The 16,004-nt window shown below is 46.9% G+C and overlaps 1 protein-coding gene across 3 annotated transcripts in view; it reads right to left on the bottom strand.

Moving 5' to 3' along the window:
* Positions 1–10,248, bottom strand: part of SMAD9 (SMAD family member 9) — a 43,604-nt gene extending 33,356 nt beyond the window's left edge. For all 3 annotated transcript variants that reach the window (XM_054808574.1, XM_054808584.1, XM_054808593.1), the window contains exon 1: positions 10,111–10,248. The gene's annotated coding sequence lies outside the window, so the exon portion shown is untranslated. The remainder of the gene's footprint in view (positions 1–10,110) is intronic.
* Positions 10,249–16,004: the final 5,756 nt, after the last annotated feature.

Here is a 16,004-nt window from a genome sequence, read left to right as displayed (position 1 = left end):
GATGAGTCTCACCTCAAGGAATGATTGCCAGGCTAAGACTCAGCAACATGGACACGGAGTGAAGGGGACTGGGATACTTTCTCCTACTCCTAAGCCCATTTTTCACCCCCCAGTGTAGAATTAGCTTGTAGGTCCTCAAGTTAGGAGGAGAAATGTGTTCCTCCAGGAACTTCACTACAGTAACTTCCACTGTGCTACTAAAGAGCCTGACATACCAAGAGCAGAGAAAACAGACGATACACCATCATTATGAGCTTGCTGATTCCTGACCTCAGCCAGGTCCTGCTGAAGTCAGTAAGATGGGTTCCAGAGCTTGTGGAAATTAAACATGCCCTCCTCTGTGTCTCATGTGGCAGCACGCTGACTATGCATTTCCTCCACTATGGAAAGATTTTGGGAAATTTAGCTTTCGCTTAATGTAAAAAGGATCCACTGTGCTGGGGAAGACTCACATCACTCCTCACCAGAATGTCTGTGCAGGCCAACATGCTGATGAAGTTCCTCTCTAATCCAATTCCCATGGGCGTAGCAGGGGAATTGTACCAGTCCCCGTTACATTTCACTCTAAGCCTTATGCAGAAGTCAAAAAGGAAAACTGCACGGATGCTAGTGAAAACAGGCTTAAAACATAACCGTAAAAGCACAGTGCCTAGCCTCCCTCAAAAGCGTATCTGTGCATGTGTGTGTAAGTGCATGTGTATGCAGATGTGTGTATGTATCTGGTCTCGGAATAAAGCTCCAAGACGCTGCCTCCACTCAGAGTGCCTGCCTTGGCTAACTGAGCCGTGAGAGGCATGGCTATCAGTCTCGAAAATGGCTGACATCATCAGTCTCGGTGTCACTGCAACAGCTAAGTAAGGCCACAGAGGGAGATTTCTCAGAGGGTCGTCTAGACACAAGCTGTGCAGTTCTTGGAGATGCACGCGGCTGGAAAATGGAGTAGTGAGACAATTATAGCTGGAAGTCTGCCGCTCGGTGACTAAATCACAACAGAATTGGAAGGGAGAAAATTATTTCAGTCAAACAATGTAGAGAGGAATGCTGTGACCATGCACTTGGTTAGTTATTTTTACCTAGCACTGATTCAGTTACTTATACCTCCTACAAAAGAGAGAAGCATGTGAGTTCTCCCAGTGTAATCGAGTCTTGATTTGGTTTCGAACGTGCCCAGCTGGCAGCAGCCAGTGTGCACCCAGGGCTGTCAAAGAACTTCCCAGGTCACACAGTCATTGCCACTCACTGGGCAGGAGAGGTTTCACACATGCGTTCACTCCACAAGAGCAGCGTAGAAGCGCCCGAGCTGCACAGCCACCATTGCTGCCGCTCCAGTAACCAGCTCATGGCTCGGGAACAGTGGCCACATGTTACTCTTGACGTATGCAAATCAGTGGAAAAGACTCATGTTCCACTTGTGGCACCCACAACATCATTTGGGATCCCCCAGGGCTTCTTGTTGTGCTTAGGACCAGCCAGACAAGGGTGCTGTTATGAGCCTATCTGAAACCACTGTCTTTTGCACCCAACAAAATAAAGAGAATGAATTATTCATTACAATGTTACCAAGTTCTTCCACAACCACAGAACCTGACACCCAGGGTTTTAATTAAATGGCATGTAAAGAAGGTTGTTCTTTTTTTTTTTTTTTAATTAAGAAACTAAATTTCTTCCTGGTTTGACCCTGGACTGCTCCAATTGAAAACAGCTGCAATGAGAGGAGGTAAAGTACTTGAGACTCAAATTTATCCATGTTTCACACAGCCCTGGCAACATCTCATTGTTTATTCCTATAAGCTTAAATGAATAATGCAAACTTCTGAAACTAATTTTCTTGGACTTTTTCAAGTTTGTCCTGAAAGCCCTTCTACACTGAACTTTATGTGAAGCCATCAATATCACAGAGCAAATCCCACAGCACTTCATGTCCTCTAGCCACTCGTCCACACTGTGGAGTTTTCATTGAATTCACTGCCTCCTGGATAAAATGACAAAATTTGATGCCAGTGCCTGAAAATCTATGACTTCCAAATAATTTCTCTGAGCTTGTGGAATCACTCAAATATTAACAACTCATCTGCTCAGTATCATTCAGCTTCTCTTGACAGGAATAACACATTCTTATTTGAAATAGAGAAGGACAGATTAGAGTATGTAAGCTGCACACCTTAACACAGCTACACAAATCTCCATATGTCAAACACTTGTGGGTGTGTGTAAGAGGTGTCAGTTCAGGCACAAAAGAAAATTAAGTACCCAGCTCATTTTTGGTATGCCCATGATGCCCAGTTGGAAAGGGATGTACCAATTCCTGCGGTGGGACTGCTCTGAGTGAGCACATCGACAGATGCTTCAACAAAGGTTTGTTAGTGTGACTTAAGATGGGGAGAAGAGAGGGGCATGGACATGGTAACAGTACGCCAATGTGCAAAAGGCTGTTGCAAGCAGGATACGGGCAATCTGTCTTTCATGTCCACTTGAAGAAATAGGGAGAAGGTATGAACAGGATAGCTACGCATTGGGATAGTTACCGCTGCTGGAGGTCTGTGAGCGTAGATTGCACAGCTTTCTTCAAGAAGAACTGTGTTGGCCTTGGGGAGGAAGAAGGGACTGGAAAAACCCCTTGAGATGATCCCTTCCGATCCTATGTCCCCTACTATGACCAAGCAAAAAAGCCCCTCTCTTCAGGTGCAGCGCTAGGCTAACATAGCTATGCTGGCTTTGGCCCCTGGGCTACCTGCATCCTGCTGCTCGCGGTAAACCCAAACCAAAGGGCTGGATGTTCTCACTCATTTGTGTCTTTGAAAATCTCCCACAATATTTGAAGGAACTCCACAAAATTACCACAACCAAAGTCTGTGCAAAAATATGAAACTAGACCAACTTATCACTATGATCTCTCTTTGACTGTACTTCCTTCCTTGGTATTAATTTTTAAAGGAAACCAGCATCTGATGTTTATATGGAGTGAACCGCACCATGTTCCCCAGCTGGGCCACACCGAAGTTTCTGAGATGCAATCCCACAGGGACACATCCTCTTCTCTGCCCCACGCCCTGCTCCCTGCAGGCAGGAGGAAGACCCATTCACCCAGTCCCTGCCTTATCCCTTCCTGCGGCTGCCTTGCTCAGGCTCAGACCTGCAGCTCTGAGGAAGAGCCCCTCTCTCAGCTGCCCTCCTCCCGCAGAGCCAGAGGCTAAGGAGCACACATGCTACGGGGGAGCTCCAAGGATGTATTTGGGGGAGAAGGAAGGAGGCAGTGGGATATGATGGGGAGGTGCATCAACCTGCCCTGGAGAGCCAAAATGTCTTCTCATGGCTCTGGTTATCCCCATTTTATAGACAGTTGGTCCTGCATTCCTCACATACCCACCATTCCCAGAGAAACTGTAGCAAAGCCCATCGGTGTTTCTAAAAATGGAACGGTTTGAAATACACAAAAAATAGAGTTCCTGCTTTTAAAATAAACGCTGACTCGTCTCTAATACAAAGCATGCCGCCAAGTGCCCCCAGAACAAACACTTCACAAAGGAAGAAGGGGACTAGAAAAGAATTTCAGCTTCATTGCTGGCCTTAAGTTTATATCCACACTAATCGGATCCTGTAATCCTCCTTATCAATCACTGGCATTCTTGGAGCCATTCCCAAATATCCATTTTAGGAAAAGGATTTGCTTAGAATTAGATATTAAGAAAGCTGTGAATAAGGATACATCTAAAGAACAATTACTTCACCAAGGATGTGGTGCTCAAGTCTGATGGTAACCTATCCTGAAAGTTTAGTGTCTGAAGTTGTTAGAAAGGAATGCACTTTTGGAGCTCTGGTTGTACATTTACAGTGCACACAGGGGAAACAGATAAAGCAGATGTTCTCATCATCTTGTATGGTAGCACATCCCATCTACCTAACAGGAGACCTGAGTGCCAGCTGGGTGAGGTTCAGCACGGTGCTGAATACCTCCATTTCTTGGGGGAATACACAGAACTGACAGGAGGCTGGCTGCTGCTGGCAGATCTGTGAGCTCTGATCCTGGTGATGGAAACTCTGGCGCCTGGTTCTCCCCATGCAAGGACTGCATCTCATGCTTTTGAGATCTGCTGCCTAGTTGTGCCAGGTATCTAATGCCACAAAGTCAGAGATAATCTGTGACACCGGGAGTTAGCTGGGGAGTCTGTTGCCTCCAAGCACCCCAGGTTGACAGGACACCCCCAGCCACATTCCTAGATGTAGGCTGGCACAGCGGCTCCCTGCCTAACACCTGACATCCCAGAGACAGACAGACATCTGGGAGGTCTGACTGAAGGGTTACTCACTCAGCTATCATGTTAACACGGCAGACATCTTTGGCGGAAGATTTAGCTTCACACAGCTTGGCAAGTTAAATATAGATCAATAGATGATATAGATCATCAATAAAATACTCACAAGGAAGAACTTCCAGAAGTGCTTCCTCTCTGACTGACAGCAGGCCTGGAGAGGGAGCAGCAGTACTGCTGGCCACCTCTCCTTCCTCCCAGGTGAGAAAGCCTGGCCAAGTGCATATGGGGGGATGTATTTCACACACAAAAGGCTTTCCATATACATCATGTTAGCAGTTTTCCACGGAATCACATTAGTATTTCCTTGTGTTCAAACCGTATCACATTCAAATCTGTTTTTCCTAAAAGGCTTTCATTGTGCATCACTGTGGGAAATTGCTAATGCAATAAGATTGACATATAGGTTCTCCTGCATGAACATCCGCAGTAATCTGTGCTAATTGAGCCCTCAGTGGCTTGTGAAACCCTGCAGGGGGGAGGAAGGGTGGAGCATCCACAGGGCCTACATCTTGGAGAACTGCAAAAAATAAGAGTGTGGAAGACAGGTAAGCACTAGTGTTAGTGCGTTTGATCCATGTAAAGATCTGATTCAGTGGCAGGGATTGCATTGGACAAGGGGCCAATGCTCCCAGGAAACAGCACTGAGGCCATTTTCCATTAAAAATATCTGGATATGCTTGGAGTCTCTATGGAAGTTATTTCACAACAACAGGACTAAGAACAAAACGAAGAAGAACTTGTCTATCTAGTTCCCTCCTGTGGGGGGAAAAGGAGGAGACAGCTGGCCATTCCCAGTAACTTCAGCCGAAGATGTGGGTGCTTGGCTTCTCTACAAACCAGAACACTTGCTTATGAGATTAAACAGGCTTCATATGCCTACATTGAGCCTGGGAGTACAAAACGAGGGCTGGATTCTCTTTAGCATGTAAGATGACATGCCATGCTAACGACCAGCTTCAGAAAACACAGAATACTGAGCAACAGGCAGAAACAGGGCCTGAGTCTTCAACAGACACAGATCTCTCTTCTGCAGACCCACCCCAGGCGTCCAAGGAATGTCCCATCTCTCCAGGGCTGTTCCTCTCCCCTCCCAGCACTCAGCTCTGCCCCATGCAGCCCCTGTAGCCCAGAAGTCTCTAGCAGGTTATCACCAAGCAGCCTTGGTCCCAGCACCAGTGCTGTAGGACATGCAGCAGGGCAGGCATGGCAGCCACAGGCTGCTGCCTCGCACAGGAATGAATTTTGGTTTCTCTACTCTAGATGTCCCTATGGAGGCCTCATACCCTGTGTGGAGTAATTCAAGATCTGTTGATGAGAGAGAGATATATTAGCTACCTCATATGTGCTGCAGGGTAAGAAACTGCATGTTGGCAGCTGGGCCAGAGTAACTTGACAGAGACAAGTAGGTTTGGATAGGCCAGGCCAGCAAGTAACCATAAGGGAATCTGGAAAAGCCATGTGAACTAGTTGTGCCTCCGGTCAGTTTTGTGCCTACTGGGCACTGTGTGAGATTGCATCCAGCCACAGGCTCCGGGTAAATGGCTTTCTCTCAAGTGCCTCGATTTCTGCATCTGTCATACAGGTACCCTGATGGGGACAGCTTTATAAAGCACTATGACCTCTCCTGATGAGGAACGCTGCATAGGAATGCTAAAAAAAAAAAAAAAAAAAAAAAGAAGAAAAGGCATGGTAAGAAAACACACACAAAAAAATGATTATGTATTGTTGAAATGTACTGAGCTCAGCAGCAGAGCAATTTGCGTTATAAAGGATTCTTCATTACATGGAGTTTTGCTATTAGCAGACACCGCTTTCTGGAAAGGGTACCACCACCGCCAGCTCCCTGCCTCCTGTTCTTCACAGTGCAGCTGTGTGACCAAGTACAGCACCAGACCGAACAAACAGAGAACAACCGTTAGCAAGAAACGGCCAATCCGGCTCCTACTGCAGCCAGGTAATGAGAGTGAAAGGAAGCCTGAAGCAGAACAAACTGTAATGACCCAAGGGTCTGTTGATTTTCTTTCCTCCTCATTTCTCTCTTTCAGTGGATGGTGAGTTTGAGGCCAATAGTTCTGGGGAACTCTGGAAGTGGGAAACATTTTCAAAGCCTAAACAAAGACCAGGCATACAGAGAGACTCCAGAACAGGAGTCTGCATGGAGACGTTTCAGAAAGAAAAGCAAAAGACACAGGATTTTGGCAGGGGTCATGCTGACTGGGAGCAGAACGTAGGTGGGAGAAAAGAGCTTGTTGGGAAACGGGAGGTTGCAGTATCAAGCTGGAAGGTTGCCACAGTGTGGACTAATGCTTTGGCAGCTGCAAACAAAAGGAAGGAGGAATGTAAGAAGTAACATGAAGAAAAAGCGTCAAGAGACATCTGGGAGTACCAAGACCTGTGAGGAAACTGAAGAGTCAAAGATGATGCTAAGTTTGGCAGAGGGGAGGATGGTGATGCTACTGACAAGGAAAAAGAGTGGGAAGGAAACCAGTTCTGGAGAGAAGGATGTGGGAAAGATAAGGCATTTCTCCTCCCAGTCAGAAACACACTTTGATCTTAATGCTGTCTCAGAAGAACAGAGATCAATTATCAGATTTTCTTCTTCTGTTTTGTGTTTTTATGTAGGGTTGACTGCATAAACTAGGAAATGGAGTCCACTCTGTGTCCACCTCCACCATGTCCTTGCTGTGCCCTTGTCCAGAGGACCTGAATCTCAAAACAAACTGCTCAACCTTATACCCATCTAAGATGTTGCAATAGCTCTTGCAGAAACCTGCAAGTGGTCCTGTAGAACAATCTGTCTAAAAATCACAGGTATCTGCACAAAACTTGGGCAGATAATGTTTCACCTGCTGTGATTTAAACGCATACATGTATTAGTCAGGATCTCAGTCTGGGCTTTGATCCCACAGTCTATTACATCCACTCATCTGCAAATGCACAGCAAGGTTTTCAGTTGCTATAATAAATACACAGGGCCTGAGACTCTTTAATTCACCTCTTCATCTGTAAAATTCCCACAGTATTAACCACTCAAACATTACAGACAAAATATAAGATGGGAAATAATTGGGGATATTTTTGAAAAATTAATTTTATTATACTGTATTCAGAGTCTAATGCTTCCTTACAACAAATGTTCTCAAAGACATTAATAGGACAGCAATGATTCTCTCAAATTGTCATTGTTATTACTATCTTTTGCTGTTAAAGTACAATAACACTAATGATTCTTTATACCTGCCTGCAGCAGGAAACCAGGCAGTCTACCGTAACAACCTTTCCTATGTATGTTTTTGCTGTGCTGTTTTCAGTTAAAATATTTATGATTTTTTTTTCTTTCTTCCCCATCCCTGTAATTATTATTTGTAAGGGGTATATTGCACAGCAAATGGAATCTCTGTACACTTTTACTGTATTTTTTGCAGCAGACAAATTACCCAATGCACATATATTTTTTTCCATTCTGGTTCCCCTTATTCTGTTAAATTTCTTTGAAACAGGGTGCCTGATATTGCTGATGCTGGATTTACTGTTAGCCAGTATCAGCACTGGTGATAAACTCTAGCTAGTGTTTTGGTTAGAGGTCACTTGTAATTAGTAGTCATTGTCCTTTGAATTTAACAATGGAAAAATAAAACTTTATCGAGACAGATTAGCCTGGCCATCAAAATTACAGCACTTCAGCATTCAGGAGAGAGGATTACATGACACACTATCTCCTGGGCTGATAACAGCAGATAGCTAAGGATTCAAACGCGAGATGCAGAAAGTCTGTAAAAGAATAAAAGGAGAGAAAGGAGGATTAACTGTCCAGATGCTATGTGATACGTTATACTGACACTTCTACACTCCTGTTTTAGTGAATTAGGCCTTGTCTGGTACCCACTGAAGACAACATGGGGCACTACTACCAGTTTCCATGAGAGCACCTTCCAAACCAGAGGTGCTACCCCGTTTCTCTACACATCCCCATCTTCTGCAGATATTTAGCACACACGTGTGTGCCTCTTAGCCTTGGGCAAGTGCATTAATAAAATATTAATACTCAACTTCTTCACAAAGTTGTGCAGTTGACAGCTTTGTGCATATTCGTTTCAGTTGCTGTCCGTAAAGAAAAGCTTGTATCTCCAACTCCTATCAATTTACAAATAATGATTATCAAAAGGATTCATGATAAAATACACTTGACCATTATTCCATTCTTTTTTACAGAATTACTGTTTATCAGCTTATATACAAGTTAACAAAGTGAAGAAGAAAACGTTTGTAACTCCATCACAAAGGACAGACAAGAATGGGAACTACTGCCAAACTCAGTAAATATAATACAAGATACCCTTCTTGATACAACTCACTTCAAATATATTTTTGGACACATTTATTTTAGCTACTACCTCACATTATCCCAATATTAAAAAAACAAACAAACAAACAACAACAAACAAACCACAAACATCCCCAGCCTCTGCTTTAAAAATCTAACAGGAAACAAACATGAACCAGCCAGACACTGCTACTTATCAAATCTGAAAGAAGGGAGTTGTCTGGCTGGATTAAAACGGATGAGGTTTGTTTTGAGTGATGACATTTGTCCTACCATTGCTGAGGGGAAGAATTTTGCAGTGCTTTCTTCAGCTTATACTCCTGAAGATGAGACGATTACTCCTACCATACAAATATATGCATGTATAAAGATGCACATTTCCACACATCAGAGATACAAAGTACTGAAACTTGCGTTATCTGCAGCGTCCTTCCCAAACTGCTGCAAACTCGAACACATTCCCGAGCCGTGCACATCGTTTCCCACTTCTGCCAAGGGAGAGCTCATTCACTGAAAAGTTGACCGTTCCAGGGCTGAAAATTTTTGTTACTAATTTATAAAACGCAAGTAATGAACAGCATGCATGTGTGCGTGCGCGTCCATGTGTGTGTCATTTATTTTTATTCCCACTAATGCCTCTTTTAAAACAGACCTGGATAACATCAAATAAATTTACCCATAAAATCAAAGTAGGAAAACACAAAGTTACCGCACAATATCCAAATTGTTATAAATGAGCCGAACTTTGAATTCCCTCCACTTAGAGCTGCCCGGGCATGGAGATAAAATTACAATAATTCACAATTTGCCATATTGAGGGCTATTGTTTTTGGAAATGTTGGTTACTTGCTAACAAGTAACGTTTTAACTTCGGAGCCAAAAAAAAAAAAAGTCAGTCCCCGTTTCTAGCTGGAATACAAACCCAAATCCCAGCAATTCTGCTCCGTTTTGCTTGGGAGCGTGTCCAGGAGCGGCATTTCTTGAACAGAAAATAACCTCTGAAAGGAAAAGTATTTCCAAACGTGTCATGTGGGGTTTTGGTGTGTTTTGGTTTTTTTCTTTTTTTTTTTTTTCTCTCTCTCTTACTTAAACGAGAAGAAATCCTAACAGCGGGAAGACTTGTCAGCGTTTAGCCATCCATAAAAATGTTTTTTTTCCCCGCGCTCCTCCTTTCGCTCGCCGTCCTGGCGTCGGTTTGTCTCATCTCGCTGCTGCCCCAGCCCCAGCCCCCGCCCGCACACCGCCCCAGCGCAGCGGGGCCGGGGCCGGCACCCGCGGGGACACCGGCCCGGGGCGCCGCCGGGGGTGCCCCGCTGGGCGCAAGGAGAGATGCTGCGGCCCGCCTCCCCGGGACCCGGCGCGGTACGGGAAAGGATGCGGCGAAGTTTGGGGCGGCGGCGGGACCGTCCCCCATCTCCCCTGTTCCCCCCTCCCCGCCCTTCCCGGGACGCGGCCGGGAGCCCCGGCTCTTACCTGCCACCGGGCGCGGGCTGGGGTCTCGGCACGCCGCGGGCGGGAGCGGGGCTGCAGCTGCGCGGCGGCGGCGGGGCCAGGGCGCAGCGGCAGCGGCAGCGGCAGCAGCAGCCCCGGCCGGCGTCAGTCAGGCGGGAGCCGCCAGCCTGTATTAGTGCGCCGGGCTGGACCGCGGCCAGCAGCGCCGCTGCCGCTGGCCCGCCCCTGCGCCCCCCCCGCCGCGCCGCCCCGCGCTCACACACACACACACACACTTATACACACCACACGCTCTCTCTCACACACACAGTGCACTCCTCTTGCACCCACACACGCCGTGCACTCCACCACACGGTGCCCCCCCGCCCCCCAGCTCACCCACCGCACACGTTGAGTTCACCCCCTCAAAACACACGGACACGGTCACTCCCTTCACAGAGTTCACCCCGCGGCACAGACACCCACTCGCACAGAATCCACCCTTCACACGCACCCCTCTCATACACACCTCACCCCCCGTCACACACACGCGCTCACACTCGCCCCCCGCCCGGCGTCCCGCGGGAGGGCAGCCGCCTCAGGCGCCGCCATTTCCCCGCCCCGCGGCTCCCCGCTGAGGGGGCGCCCCGATCCCTCCCCTGCCCGGCGCGGCCCAGGGCCCGGTGCGGGGCTGGCGGCAAAGGCCGGGCCTGGGGTTGTGCGGGGTCGGCAAGGCTTTTGTATGTGACCGCCGGGCCCCCCCGGGGCAGAGTCTGAGCCCGGTGCCTCCACAGCGAGCCCATCGCCTGCGGCCCCTCACACAAGCCTTCGAGCACCCGAGGATGGCCACAGCAGTCAAGTGGCACGCAGGGTGACTTCCCCTCCATCCTGCACCGCCCCGGGTGATGCTGACCCAGTTTTTGGACACGGGGGACAAACTTTGGCTGTGGGGAGAGACTGGGAAGATGTCCCTCTTGGGCGGCTGGACAAAGCAGAGGGATTTGGGGGCCATTGGGCTGTGCAGAGCCCACTGGCTCTCCCCAGGTGTGCCCTCAGCTCTTCCGCCTGGACCCCACACTGGGGCTGTCCCCATGTGGGGTGTCCTACAGAAATCCCCTTTGTCTGGTGTTCACACCAGCACTGGGGGCCATGGCAGCCAGCTGCTGGGCTCCCACCGCCTGCGGAGTCAGCACCTTGAATTTGCTGTCCTGAAAATCTTCCTGGCGATTTTGTGAGCAGGACTCGTAGGACAGCCATTTAGCTTTTAACTGCAATGCAAAAAACCCCCACTCGTTCGTAAATAGGATTAGTAATACCTGCACAGGATTTTTGAATGGTCCCATCAGTTCATGGGACTGGTCAGAGAGCAGCGAACTGCAGCTGTTACTGTGAGCAGATCTATTTTCTACTCTAGGTATTACCTGTTAAACCCTCATACTACTTATGAGTAACCATTTCTAGCTACGTAGCACATTGTATTAGCTGTAATAAGGGGAGGCTGAAAGACAAATATCAGGGAAGTCAAGTGGCTTCAAGGACACTAGAAATAAAAGGTGCTCGTGGAACTGGGGCTCTGGGCAGTGCTAGGAATAGGTACCGGCTGAACCTGACCCTGGTTGCATTGAGGGGTTCCAGTTAAATTGCGCTGAGCCTTTTCAGGTCAATCAATAAATATGATTAAAGATACCATCCTGCTGGCATTTTCACCAAAATTTTTTACATTGTAAAAAATGACAGAAAAGCTAATGTTGTTTGAGTAGACATCAAAAAGCCACAATACAATTACAGCTCCAGAGCACAAATTTATCGAGGCGTGTGTGTGAGAGAGGGTTGTGGGGGAACAGAGAGATATAATGTAACACCCCAAATACTTCTGTTTCCCACTTTGGCACGAAACGTCTTAAAATATCAGCAGCTTTCCCACTGCTGTCTCGCTTCTCCTACAGGAGACTTCTTGACAGATGAGTGGCAGAAGAAATGCTGTTATTTATAAATCACTGTAAACATTTATAAAGTGCCAGTCACACATCCTAACTCAGCATGACTTGAGATTTTATATCCATAATGCTGTTTATTTTTAACTTACGCACTTAAGACCTCATACTGCAAATGCTATATACACGGGGACAGTTAGGGTGTCTTGGCTGAGGTGTGGTGTGTAACTTACTGAGCGTGGCTTTTGATCATGAATCTGAGGGCTCTGGTACCCAAGTTCTGCTGGCTCTCACTGCATCTTTTTCAGGTGTTGAGGCCTCTGGTTTCTCGTGCTCTGCTGCTGCCAGCAAAGAGGTGGTGGAGCAAGGTGAGTCTATACTCTTGCCTTTCTGGTGCACAGCCTGCTGTGCTATCTCCAGCCCATCTTTGTTGGCAGGGTGAATTAAAATGCCAATTCTGCTACTGGAGCGATCCCAACCAGTGGGGTAAGTGGCAGAGCCACTGCCTAGATTTACCAGACATTTCCTAAATCTTTATTTTGATAGTATCTTCAAATTAAATAGGCATAAACTATTTGTGAAATGACCAAACTGCATTCATATTCGTGTGGTGCCAATTTTAACTGTACCATTTTTAAAAAAGTCTAGCTAAAAGAGATCACATGGATATAGAGTTTGATGTACTACAGATTATACAGCAGGGAACACTTTTTTTTGCATACAGTTGTATTTCAGATCATGTGGCACATGCACGTAGCTGTTTTATTACAATGGCTGAATACACGCTGGCATTACCTGTGATCTGCTATTGAACTACGTATTGTCCCAGGAGCAGGGCTCATATATCCCACCTCTCCTTTCCCCTCTCTCCACACAGTCTTTCAGACCCATCCCCAAGTCCAAATCGTTGTCCACGTGGGTTTCAAAGCCTGTGTCCTCATTGTGAGGCTCTGCTCTCCCCTCATGCTGGCATGACTCATCACCTGTCACTCCCCTGCACCACCTGGGCTCTGCTAATTCCATTTCTCATTTGCCATTATCCCTCTTGAGAGCCCCATTTTCCATCCTGCCCCATGTAAGTGCAAATGCCCTCCCTTAGCCTGCACATGGTGTAAACTTTCCTTCTCAAATCCCATCCCATAAGAAATGGACCAACCGTCTTTACTCATAAAGCAAAACCTGATCTGAGAGTATTCTCCTTTTTTTCGTCTGTATTTTGCCTTTTTATGCTGGATAGCTCTGTAAAGAAAATCATCAGTAAAAGGATATGTAGAAAATACTAAAGACTGGATGTAGCTGTAAAAGGGAAGGAAGGGTTCTAATTTCTTTTAGCACTGAAACTGTGTAAAACACATAGAATAACATGAATTTTCCACTGTGAGGGAACGGCAAGTTCCTAAGAGCTGTAAATATATCGACTCTGTATGTACTGCTCCAGGGCTCCAGCGAAGTACTGGCACTGTCCACCACTGAACAAGAAATAGCTGTTACAACAGCAGTGTCCTGTGCTGCGCGATGGAGATACCTCAGACGGCTCCAAGTGTGCTGGCGCAGGCATTAGATGGCTTCTAGCCACAGTATCATGGATTTACTGCGTGAGTTACATTTTCCTCATGGGCTTTTTCTAGGCGAAGACACAGCAGGCACTTGCCTCTGGCAGCAGATTCTTGGGAACAGCCACATAGCTGTGGTTCCGCTGCCCGCTTTGCCTTTGCCAGAGCCCTGAAAAGCGAGGGCTGTTCCTGTGTTGCAGGGTGGAGTCAGACATGCAGGGCAGCGTTGCTGAGAAGGAGAAGCTGACTATTCAAGCAGCACCAATCCCCATCTCACTCCCTCAGTGGGTGCATGAACAACAAGTCCAAACGCTGGCAGCATGCCTAGCCCCACACCTTTTGCTCCCCTTTCCAAGGTAGGACTGGGCCAGCCCCAACCCCTCACCCTCGGGTTTGGCTAAGTTTGACGTTGCTTGTGCTGTCTAGAAGCTTGGGGCTTGCTCAGTTTAGCCTGCTGCTTATTCACAGGCAGTGTGGGTATCTTGGTATCCTAACTAAGGTCTGAGCAGTTTGGACACATCTGTATCAGGTTTAACAGTAAACACTTGAACCATCAGGGAGTCTTGTGTCACACATCTTTTCCAGCACAAGCAGGATAAAACATTTGCTCCGTACAAACATGTTTCATGCTATTCACTGCAATTTTCTGCATGTTTGTGGCTTAAGATGCTAGTTCTTAGAAGAAAAACAGGTGGAAAAAGCAGCTGCAATCTTGTGCAACATGTGGGTGAATGCGGCATTGCAGAGACTGTGCTGGGCAGCTGGGTTCTCTGTTCCCTCACAGCAAAGGCATTAGAATTGCTCATCTCATCCTCTTTGCTTCAGACTCTAAAAGTGAAGCTATAAATTCAGAGAGGCAGAAGAAGGAGGCAGGCAGGCAGGTTTGGAGTTGCATGCCTAAAGGGAGAGAAGGAAAAAAGGGAATGAGCAGTAGAGTGGACACATAACAAGGAGCACCTGAGAAGACTGTAAAGCAATAGTTCAGAAATACTGGGTGTTGTGGTTTAACCATGCAACCACTCCCTCACTCCCCCCCGGCGGGATGGGGGAGAGAATCAGGAGAGTAAAAGTGAGAAAACTCATGGGTTGAGATAAAGACAGGTTAATAGGTAAAGCAAAAGCTATGCATGCAAGCAAAGCAAAACAAGGAATTCATTCCCCACTTCCCATCGGCAGGCAGATGATCAGCCATTCCAGGAAAGTAATGCTCCATCACGCATAACAGTTACTTGGGAAGACAAATGCCATCACTCAGAACGCCTTCCCCTTCCTTCCTCTTCTCCCAGCCCCTTATATGCTGAGCATGGCATCATATGGTGTGGAATATCCCTTTGGTCAGTTGGGTCAGCTGTCCCAGCTGTGTCTCCTCCCAGCCTCTTGTGCACCCCCAGCCTCCTCACTGGTGGGGTGGGGTGAGAAGCAGAAAAGGCCTTGGCTCTGTGTAAGCAGTGCTCAGCAATAATGACAACAGCTCTATATAATAAAAACATCTCTATGTTATCAACACTGTTTCCAGCACAAATCCAAAACATAGCCCCATACTAGCTACAATGAAGAAAATTATCTCAGTGGAAACCAGGACACTGGGAGACACAGAGGCAAGCAGGCTGAGCGGCTTCATTTACTGCCACCAGAATGTGGTTTCTGCCCCTTTTGGGTCAGACGACCAGTAAGATCTAAAATTCATAATTTAGCTTCATGGCACATTTCATTCAGAGTTGAAAGAGATGTCAAGAAGTGAATGAGCACACTGTGATACGGACAAATGAATTTAAAACATTCTTGGTGACTTTCAATTACTCAGCAAAAAAGACTCAGGAAAACATTTGAACTGGCCAGGTTACTACAGCTTTTAGAATCGGAAAGGATAATTTTCTACCTAGCACGGTAATTGAGCTAAAGATTTTTGTTACTGTGTGTATGTAAGTACCTGCTGAAGCAACTGCACCAAGAATGAAGTCATATTATTTGTGATTAAAGATTTTGGGGGCCAAATTCTGCTCTGAGCTACAAGAACATAAATTTTAAGTAATTCCACACTGCCCAGGTCACAGAAGGCAGGGACTGGGAGAATGCAGAACCGCCCACTGTAGAAGAAGATCAGATTCGAGAATATCTAAGGAACTTGAAGGTGCACAAGTCCATTGGACCTGATGAGATGCATCCGCAGGTCTTGAGGGAACTGGTGGATGAAGTGGCCAGGCCACTCGCCATCATATTTGAGAAGTCCTGGCAGTCTGGAGAAGTTCCCACTGACTGGAAGAGGGGGAACATAACCCCCATTTTTAAGAAGGGTAAACAGGAAGACCCAGGGAACTACAGGCCGGTCAGTCTCACCTCCGTGCCTGGCAAGATTATGGAGCAGACCCTCCTGGAGACTATGCTCAGGCACATGGAAAATAAGGAGGTGACTGGTGACAGCCAACATGGCTTCACTAAGGGCAAATCA

Source organism: Grus americana, chromosome 1 (genome assembly GCF_028858705.1).
Source record: "Grus americana isolate bGruAme1 chromosome 1, bGruAme1.mat, whole genome shotgun sequence".
NCBI lineage: Eukaryota > Metazoa > Chordata > Aves > Gruiformes > Gruidae > Grus > Grus americana.
The sequence above is the reverse complement of the archived record's forward strand: the minus strand, read 5'-3'. Positions and strand labels throughout refer to the sequence as shown.